General features: G+C 43.1%; 1 pseudogene; it reads left to right on the plus strand.

The window, feature by feature from the left end:
• Nucleotides 1–6,888: 6,888 nt before the first annotated feature.
• Nucleotides 6,889–10,694, plus strand: LOC147824610 (wings apart-like protein homolog pseudogene; annotated as a pseudogene).
• The last annotated feature ends 313 nt before the right edge of the window (nt 10,695–11,007 follow it).

Below are 11,007 nucleotides of genomic sequence, written 5' to 3' on the forward strand. Positions count from 1 at the left end.
CTTCCCCTGAGGGTTTGTTTTGAGAAGTCTGCTGTGATTCTGATGGGCTTTCCCTTGTATGTGATTTGTCTCTTTTCTCTAACTACCTGTAGACTTTTGTTCTTCTGTTCGGTTTCTGGAATCTTATCCATTATATGCCTATGTGTAGGGGTTTTTTTGATCAAGGCTATTTGGAGACCTATATGCCTTGCTTATGTGCATGTCAAATTCTTTTCCCCTGTTTGGGAAGATTTCCGCCATCATGTGATGGTGCCAGCCGTCACTAGTCGAACAGTACCTGAGAGGAGGGGAGAGGATGAAAGAAAAACATAACCTCTGAGGAAAAGAAAAAGGAGAGAGAGGCGGAGGAGAGACCCCTCTTCCCACTTTATTGCCCTTTATATACCTTTTCCACAACCCCCAACCCCTCCTCAGCACATAATTCGGCGACTAATTATTTTCCAGGGAAAAGGTCAAATGTGTCTTTACAACTCCAGGAATAACGTTCCCTTGCACTGCAGACATTCGAACTCTTTTTATTTAACCATTCTCGTTACAAGTAACCATCCTTGTTTTTGTGCCAGCTGCATATCTAGGATTCATTATGTTCTCAAGAGACTCAGAGGTCTCTGAAGGTTATTTCAACCTTTCATTCTCCACACCATCACTTCTGTAAACAGTTTTTTTTTATGTCATCTCCACTCTCTCCTGTCTCTTCATTGACTCCAATCAGTCTTATATTATTTTTCTTTGCATTGTCTAGCAGCTGCTGGATTGATTTCTTGTGGTCCCTTACAATTTTAAAGAATTTTTTCTTTTCCTGGTCACTAATTGCCATCTTATCTTGTATATCTGAAATTCTGTCTTCACGTTGGCTCATTCTGCTGCATAGACCTTCAATGGAGTTTTTAATCTCCTGGAAATCTGTTTGCATTTGTTTTATGGATTCCATTTGTTTCCTATGTTGGGATTCCATCAGGTTCCTCAGCTCCTCTACTTTTTTATCTGTATCCTCTCTAGATTTATTAATCATGTCTTGCACTATGGGCAAGATCTTTGCTGTTATGTGAGAAATTATTTCTGATTTCATTTTTTCCAGATCCTCTTTCGTTGCTAGTTCAGGGAGTCCAGGTAGTTGAGTATCAGAGTTTTCCATCTCTTTTCCATTTGGGGTTGCTGTAGGTGATCTTGAAGTCTGGTTCTGTGGTGCATTTATCTGTCTTCTCATTTTGATGTGTGGGGGTGGCAGGGTGGGGTGTGTAGGGTGGGTCTATGTTCCTGGCGCCCATGAGGCTCACCTCCTCTGGGCTTGGAGCTGTGGCACACCTACCCAGAAGCCTTCTGCTGCCTGGGAGCCATGGTGCTCTGATCTGGAGGTCTCCTCAGGGCTCGGAGCTGTGACGCACCTACCTGGAAGCTTCCTCTATGCTGGGAGCTGCAGCACGCCTACTCAGAAGCTTTCTGATGCCTGGGAGCTGTGGTGCACCAATGTTTTGTTTTTTCTTGACTGTTTGAACATGGTTTCTAGTTTTGTTGTTCTTGTACTGTTCTTGTTTTTATTTCTTTCTTTTCTCTCAACCCAAATCTTCTTCACCAGTTTCCTAAAGCTTGTCCTCCATCCATGCTCCTGATCTCTTCCTCTTCTTCTTTGGTTAACCCTCTTTTGTGGTACTGGGGATCGAACTTGTGAACTTGTGCTTGTGAGGAAGATGGCTGCACCATGGAGCTAAATCCTCAGCCCTTCTTCCTCTTCTTTTATTTCTCTGTTTTTCCCCAAAATCCTTTGAAATCTTCTCCCCTAAGGGTAAAATCACCACATTAAGGGCTTATTAACTGTGCACAAGCTTCAGATCCATTCTAGATTTTGTTATATAACCACCAATCTAGTTCATACCTTTAAAGGTAGAAAATTAATAGTTACCGCAGTTTGACATTTTCTAGGCTCTCTTTGATGCTATTGTTATTGTTGATTGCACTACTTTAGCCAGGGTGACATAACTGTACTGATATTGTTCCTCCTGGTGCGCCAATATTGAGATTGTGTATGGTTCTTAAAAAACAAAACAAAGCAAAAACAACTATAGGCCAATGCCAAAGAATTGGTGGCTAGGCCAAGTGCAGAAACTTCTCATCTTTAATAAATTGAAGAAGTAGGATTGTGCAACAGACTCAAAACCCAAAAGGCAACTACACCTTGAAGACACTTCTGAGAAGTAGTCATTTCCTAAGGGAACACTGGCAATAAAGCTACTTGCCATAAGAAATTTATGAGCATTAACCCAGAAATTAAACTCCAAAAAAATAGAAAATGAGAAGACATTTAAACAAGATGCAATGCCCCCCCAGTCTTCCAGCTCACCAAAGGCAAACCTAGGGGGCAATGAGGTGGAACAATCCAAAAGCCACCCACCTAGACTCTCTGAAAGGGTGAAAGTGGGTGTAACAAAGCAGGTGAATGAGATTCTAGAAAAATTCAAAGCAGAAATAATTTCCCAGATAACTACAGAGATAGTGACCAGAATGAAAGATATGCTTAGTGACTCTACAGGAGATACAGATAAAAAAAGAAAAAAATAGAAGAACTCAGGAAAATGATGGGAACCATGAACACCCACCATAGGAAAGAAATGACATCCATAAAACAGATTCAAACAGATATCCAGGAGATTAAAAATGCCATGGAAAGTATACATTGCAGAATTGTCCAGTGTGAGGAGAAAATATCAGACATTGTGGTTAGTGATCATGAAAAGTGAGATCTCTTAAAAATAGTTAAGGGCCACAAGAAATCAATTGAGCAACTGCTAAATGATGCAAAGAAGAATAACAGAGGCTTGACCAGTGTCCATGAAAAAGCAGGAGGTAGCAAAAATGACATAAAAAGCCCGTTCATGCAAGTAATAGCAGAAAAATTCCCAAAGAGGGAAAAAGAATTTGACCTACAGATAAGTGAGGCACATAGGACTCCAATTAGACACTATAAAAATATCTTCCTCAACATATAATGGTCAAGAGTCCAAAACTTTAACACAAGAACAGAATAGTAAAAGCTGTTAGAGAAAAGAAACAAATCACCTATAAAGGAAAGGCCATCAGAATCACAGCAGACTTCTCAACACAAACCCTCAAGTCAAGGAGAGCTTGGAGTGAAGTATTTCAAGCCCTAGTTCCTACAATTAAATGACAATGGCAATACAACACATTGGAATCTAAGGGATATGATGAAAGCAGTCTTACAAGGGAAATCCATAGCAGTGACTATTCATATTAGGAAAACAGGACAAGCCCAATTAAACAACCTGATGCTGAGCCTCAAGCTTCTAGAAAAAGAAGAGCAGGACAAACCCAAAGCTCATACAAGGGACAAAATTATAAAGATCAGAGCAGAAATCAACTCAATGGAGACTAAGAGAATGACACAAAAAAATCAATGAAGCCAAGAGTTGCTTCTTCGAAAGACTAAAAAAAAATTGACAAACCCTTAGCCAAGTTTATCAGCCAAAGGAAAGAAAAGGCCCAAATCCATGCAATTAGGAATGAAAAGGATGAAATTACAATGAACCCGGCAGAAAACCTGAGGATCATACCAATACCTACTTTGAGAACCCGTATGCCAATAAGATGGAAAACACAGAAGAAATGGACAGATTCCTAGATATGCATGAATTACCCAAGTTGAACGAAGACCTAAAAATTATAAAGGATCCAATATCAATGCAATTGAAAATGTAATTAAAAACTTGCCAACTAAGAAAAGCCCAGGTCCTGATGGCTTCACTGCTGAATTCTACAAGACATTTAGAGAGAAACTACTACCACTACTGTTTAAACTCTTCAGTGAAATTGACAGAGAAACAATACTCCCGAATTCATTCCTGGAAGCAGGCCTCACCTTGATCCCCAAAGTAGAGAAAGACCCAATTTAAAAAGAGAACTATAGGCCGGTGTCACATAGATGCAAAAATCCTTAATAAGATACTGGCAAATAGAATGCAGAAGATCATCAAGAAGATAACACACCCTGTCCAAGTGGGATTCATCCCAGGGATGCAGGGATGGTTCAACATATGCAAATCAATCAATGAAATACACTATATCAATAGAGCCAAGGACAAAAACCATAGGATCATCTCAATAGATGCAGAAAAAGCATTTGACAAAAATCCAACACGCATTCATGGTAAAAACCCTACACAAAATTGGAAGAGACAGTCTCCACCTCAATGGAGGGGACAGGGGAAGGGGACGTTACCAGAACCTCTGCAGTAAGTCCTAGTCTCCTGCGAGCCACCATGGCAGCACACGGCGAATTATAGGAAAGGCAGAAAAATGAGACCGAGAAGCTGAGCTTTGGGTCTGATCAGTGCTGCTCTGGGCAGCAAAGACAAAGACCCCCTAGCTTGCAGCACTTTTTATTCAGTACATGGGGAAACAAATGTAACAAGCGAAAATGCAGAGTTCAGTACTTTACATTGGGATAAACAAGGTGTAACAAAAGACTGGGGGGCAGTGGAAATCTAAGAACAATGAGGAACTATGCAGATGAAGATTTGGTTCCTCTCTGGCATCTCCCGCAGGTGTGCTCTTGTCCTGGAGCATTATAGCATCATGGGATCACTGAGGTCTCACTTGTGACCTGAGGCCAAAATGCAATTATGTCTGTAATGTCATAGTAGCTGGCCTGTAGGCAGGAGAACTAGACCTACTCAAATGATATTTCCCTAGAATTATGTAGCATTGCTCCCAACACCTCAATCTGATAAAAGCTACCTATGAAAAACCAACAGCCAATATCATACTAAATGGTCAAAAACTGAAATCCTTCACACTCAAATCAGGTACAAGACAAGGACATCCACTATCACGACTCCTGATCAATGTAGTTTTGGAAACATTAGCCATGGCAATTAGACAAGAGAAAGAAATAAAAGGAATAAAGATAGGAAATGAGGAAGTCAAATAATCATTATTTGCAGATGACATGATACTCTATATACCCCAAGAACACCACCAAAAGTCTTCTAGACTTAATAACCAAATTTAGTAGAGTAGCTGGATACAAGGTCAATGCACAAAAATCAATAGCTTTCCTCTACACGAACAACAGACTCACTGAGAGAGAAATAGGGCAAACAATTCCTTTCACAAAAGTATCCAAAAAACTGAAATACCTAGAAATCAACCTAACAAAAGAAATCAAAGACCTCTTCTCTGAAAACGATAGCACTCTGAAAAGAGAGATTGAAGATGATATCAGAAAATGGAAAGATATCCCCTGCTCCTAGGTAGGAAGGATTAACATAATGAAAATGGCCATATTTCCAAAACTGCTGTATAGAGTCAATGCAATCCCAATTGAAATCCAAGCACAATGCTTCACAGACCTTGTGAAAACAATCCAAAAATTCATTTGGAACAAGAGACCCAGAATAGCAAAAGCAATTCTAGGTAACAGAGACATGGCAGGGGGTATTACAACCCCCAGCTTTAAACTATACTCCAAAGCTAATGTGATAAAAATAGCATGGTACTGCCAAAGAAACAGACCAGGTGACCAGTGGAACAGATTAGAAGATGCAGAAACAACTCCAGACACATTCAGCCATTTCATCTTCAACAATGGAGCCAAACTCCCTCACTGGAGGAAAGATAGCCTCTTTCATAAACGGTGCTGGAGAAATTGGGTTTCAACTTGCCAAAGATTAAAACTAGACCTGTATCTCTCACCATGCACTAATCTAAAATCAAAATGGATTAAAGATCTAAATAGTAAAATAGAAATGCTGAATTGGCTGGAACAGAGGTTAGGTAGAACTCTTGAAGACATTGGTTTAGGAAAAGATTTTATGAGCAAAACCTCAGTTGCCCATGAACTAGCACAAACAATCAACAAGTGGGATCTCTTCTTATTAAAAAGGATCTGTGCAACAAGAGGAACCACCACCAGTATGAAGAGACAACCCACAATGTGGGAAAACGTCTTCACCTGCTGTTCTTCAGACAAAGGTCTACTATCTAGGATCTATAAAGAACTTAAAAAAATCAGACCTTCCATATTTAAAAACCCTATCCAAAAATGGGCATCTGAAATTAACAGACATTTCTCTGAAAAAGAAGTAGAAATAGCAAATAAATATATGAAAAAATGTTCAACATCACTGGTCCTCTGAGAAATGCAAATGAAAAGAGCACTGAGATTCCACCTCACCCCAGAAAGAATGGCTTCTACCATGAAATCAACCAATAACAAATGCTGGCAGGGCTGTGGGGAGAGAGGAACCCTGCTCCCCTGCTAGTGGGAGTGTTGACTGGTGCAAGCACTGTGGAAATCAGTATGGAGATACCTCAAAGAGCTAGGACTGGAAGTCCCATTTGACCCCGCTATTCCACTGCTGGGGATCTTCCCCAAACAATTAAAAGAATCATACCACAGTGATATACGTGCACCCATGTTCATAGCAGCGCAATTTGTGATAGCTACAACTTGCAAGCAGCCCAATTGCCCATCAACTGTAGACTAGATAAAGAAAATGTTGTTTTTTTAATAAAATGGAGTACTACTCAGCCATAAAAAATGAGAAATTGGGGGGCTGGGAGTGCAAATGGCATTGAGATGGTTCAGGGCCCTGTTCAAACTCCAGCGCTGACCATTCACCGGCAGAAGTGGCAGCGCAGGAGGCGGCGGTGGCCCAGCTGGGGCACGTAGCGGGCTTGCCGGGGTCGCCTAGGCAGGGAGGCCTTGGCCTGGCCCGGCCAGCGGTGCTCGATCAGGGCGGGGAGGGAGGTTGCGGGGCCGCTGCTCCTCCCCGTTGGCTGGGCTTCATATTTACCTGAGCTGAGTCGCGGACTGTGGCTGGCCCTGTGCTCCTGCGGGCCGAGGCCAGCGCTCCCGCCGGCGCCCAGGGGAATATGAAACAGGTGTCAAAATGACATCCAGATTCGGGGAAACATACAGCAGGAATGGAGGCAATGGCAGTTCGAAATTTGACGAAGTCTTTTCCAACAAACGGACCACCCTTAGCACAAAATGGGGAGAGACCACGTTTATGGCTAAATTAGGGCAGAAGAGGCCCAATTTCAAACCAGACATCCAAGAAATTCCGAAGAAATCTAAAGTAGAAGAGGAAAATACTGGCGACCCTTTTGGATTTGATAGTGATGATGAGTCTCTCCCAGTTTCTTCAAAGAATTTAGCCCAGGGTGAGGGCTCCTACTCAGAGTCAAGTGAAGCAGTGCTGCTGGAGGAAGTTATTTCACTACTTGAAGCTAACAGCAGAACTGGGCCCTTGGTAAGGGAAGATGGCATTGTGTCTGCTTCGAGCTCACCTTCGGAGACTGCTCTGCCTGGGAAAGAGAGGGCCACAGACAGACTCCTGGAAGATGAGGCGAGCAGAAGTGGCTGCGCTAAATTAATGGCTACGGATAAAGTGGAGAAGTTTAGTGAAGAACATGAGAAAAATAGTCACCATTTTCACAAAAATGCTGACAACAGTACTAAGAAACCCAATGCAGAAACCACAGTGGCTTCTGGATACAAAGCAGATGAAATCAAGGAAACAAATGATACTTGGAACTCCCAGTTTGGGAAACGGTCAGAGTCCCCATCTGAAATATCTCCACTCGAGGGATCTGTGAGAACTGGTTTGTATGAGTAGGATAATGATTTTGAAGGTATCAGGTCAGAAGATATTTTAGGTTTGGATAAGGATCCTCTCTTGGAGATGAAGGATGAGGATTTAAAAACTCGATTGGAAAATCTAGATGAAGCCATTGAGGCAGACATGGTTCAAAGTGTTCTTAGGCCAAGCAACTGTAGGACGTACTGTAGGGCCAACAAGGCAAAACCCTCCCAAGGAGCATCCAGTTTTGATAAGCTAATGGATGGCACCAATCAGGCTTTAGCCAAAGCAACCAGTGAGTCGAGTAAAGATGGCCTGAATCAGGCAAAGAAGGGCAGTGCCGGCTGCGGGACCAGTCTTAGAGGGACAGTTGGCCGGACTAGAGATTATACTGTGCTACATCCATCTTGCTTGTCAGTCTGTAATGTCACCATCCAGGACACCATGGAGCGAAGCATGGACGAGTTCACCGCATCCACTCCTGCAGACCTGGGAGAAGCTGGTCGCCTCAGAAAAAAGGCCGATATCGCAACTTCTAAGACCACTACTAGATTCCGGCCTAGTAATGTTAAATCCAAAAAGGATATTAAACTTGAATTTTTTGGTTTTGAAGATCATGATGAGACAGGAGGCGATGAAGGAGCCTCTGGAAGTTCTAATTACAAAATTAAGTATTTTGGCTTTGATGATCTCAGTGAAAGTGAAGATGATGATGATGATGACTGTCAAGTGGAAAGAAAGGCCAACAAAAAACGAAGTAAAACAGCTCCATCACCCTCCTTGCAGCCTCCTCCAGAAAGCAATGATAATTCCCAGGACAGTCAGTCTGGTGCTAGTAACACAGAAAACTTGGATTTTGCAGAGGACTTGCCTGGTGTGCCTCAAAGTGTGAAGAAGCCCATAAGTAGACAAGGAGATAAATCAAAGGAAAATACCAGAAAGATTTTTAGTGGCCCTAAACGGTCACCTACAAAAGCCGTGTCTAATGCTAGACATTGGAACCATCCAGACTCAGAAGAACTACCTGGGCCACCAGTTGTAACACCTCAGAATGGCACAGTGAGGCTGTCTTCAAAGGAACCAAATCAAAAAGATGATGGAGTTTTTAAGGCTCCTGCACCACCACTCAAAGTGATAAAAACTGTGACAATACCTACTCAGCCCTACCAAGATATAGTTATTACAATGAAATGCAGAAAAGAAGACAAATAATTATATACCGTTGTTCAGCATGTGAAGCACTTCAACGATGTGGTGGAATTTGGTGAGAATCAAGAGTTCTCTGATGACATTGAGTACTTGTTAAGTGGCTTAAAGAGCACTCAGCCTCTGAACACACGTTGCCTTAGTGTTATTAGCTTAGCTACTAAATGTGCCACGGCCAGCTTCCGAATGCACCTGAGAGCACGTGGAATGGTTGCATTGATCTTTAAAACCTTGGATGATTCCCAGCACCACCAGAACCTGTCCCTCTGTACAGCTGCCCTCATGTATATCCTGAGTCGGGACTGCTTGAACATGGATCTCGACAGAGGTAGCTTAGATCTCATGATCTGACTTCTGGAGCTGGAACAGGATGCATCATCAGCTACGCTGCTGAATGAGAAAGACATGAACAAAATTAAAGAGAAAATCTGGAGACTCTGTGAAACTGTACACAATAAGCATCTTGATCTAGAAAACATGACGACCGGGCATTTAGCGATGGAGACATTGCTGTCCCTTACTTCTCAACGAGCAGGAGACTGGTTTAAAGAAGAACTCCGGCTTTTGGGCAGTCTGGATCATATTGTAGATAAAGTCAAAGAGTGTGTGGATCATTTAAGTAGAGATGAGGATGAAGAAAAACTGGTAGCCTCGTTATGGGGAGCAGAGAGATGTTTACAAGTTTTAGAAAGTGTAACAATGCATTATCCAGAGAATCAAAGCTACTTGATAGCATATAAAAATTCACAACTCATTATTTCATCAGCTAAAGCATTGCAGCATTGTGAGGAACTGATCCAGCAGTAAAATTGCGCCGAGAGCAGCATCTGCCTGGCCGACAGCAAGCCTCTGCCTCCCCAGAACGTGACCAGACATGTGGGCAAGGCGATGGAGGACTGCATGCGGGCCGTCATTGGGGTGCTGCTCAACCTCGTCAGTGACAGTGAGTGGAGCAGCACCAAAACAGGGGAACAGGATGGCCTCATTGGCACAGCCGTGAACTGTGTGCTGGAGGTCCCGAAGTACCTACCTCAGGAGCAGAGATCTGACCTTCGGGTGCTGGGCTTGGGTCTACTGATAAATCTAGTGGAGTACAGCGCACGGAACTGACACTGCCTCGTCAACATGGAAATGTCCTGTTCCTTTGATTCTTCCTTCTGCAGCGGGGAGGGAGACAATAGCTTAAGGGTAGCTGGGCAAGTTCATGCCATGCAGGCTTTAGTGCAGCTATTCCTTGAGCGAGAGCGAGCAGCCCAGTTGGCAGAAAATAAAACAGATGAGTTGATCAAAGATGCACCCACCACTCAGCATGATAAGAGCGGAGAGTGGCAAGAGACCAGTGGGGAGAGACAGTGGGTGTCAACTGAGAAGACAGACAGTGCAGAGGGGAAACACAAGAAGGAGGAGGACAGTGAAGAACTTGACCTCGATAAAGCCCTGCAGCATGCTGGCAAGCACATGGAGGACTGCATCATGGCCTCCTACACAGCACTGCTTCTCAGCTGTCTCTGCCAGGAAAGCCCAATCAAGGTCACCACTGTGCGGGAATACCTGCCAGAAGGAGGCTTCTCCATAATGACAGAGATGCTCAAGAAATTCCTCAGCTTCATGAATCTTACTTGTGCTGTTGGGACGACGGACCAGAAGTCCATCTCCATGGTGATTGAGTATTTGGAACACTGCTAGCTGCTTTACCTTTGCTTCAGGTGCTTGGGAATGCTGGAGCTACCCTTAGACAAAGAAATATCATGAGAGGTCCTTGAAGAGAAATCAAGAGCATTCATCAGGATTTTACGACCATCTGATTTCTTCATCATGCATTCTGCGTTTGCTCAGTGACAGTTACTACGTCAATCTGCAACTATCAAAAAGGAGGGAAAAGGTTCAGGCTGCTCACAACCCGTGCAGTATTGAAATACACTTCCTGGCAGAGTCTACCCCTTCCCCCGTGTCCTTGCTTCACTCCAGGCAGGTTTGAGGGGTGACTTCATGCTGCTATTAGTGCAGCTGCTGTGTGTGGAGCCACTGTTGTCATGCTGGCCAAGGCAGGGCAGCTCAGCGATGAGGTGTCGGAGGTTCTGAGATCGTTAAGATAGCAGCTTCGTTCCTTTTTAAGGCTTATTGGCTTTTGCTTTTTTGTCGAATGATTCCAATCATAAATAAAGCTTTTAATAATTTTGTGAAAAAAAGAGAGAAATTAGAG

Source organism: Heterocephalus glaber, unplaced genomic scaffold (assembly GCF_053883595.1).
Source record: "Heterocephalus glaber isolate CG9 unplaced genomic scaffold, H.glaber_assembly_v1.0 deba00001532, whole genome shotgun sequence".
Lineage (NCBI taxonomy): Eukaryota > Metazoa > Chordata > Mammalia > Rodentia > Bathyergidae > Heterocephalus > Heterocephalus glaber.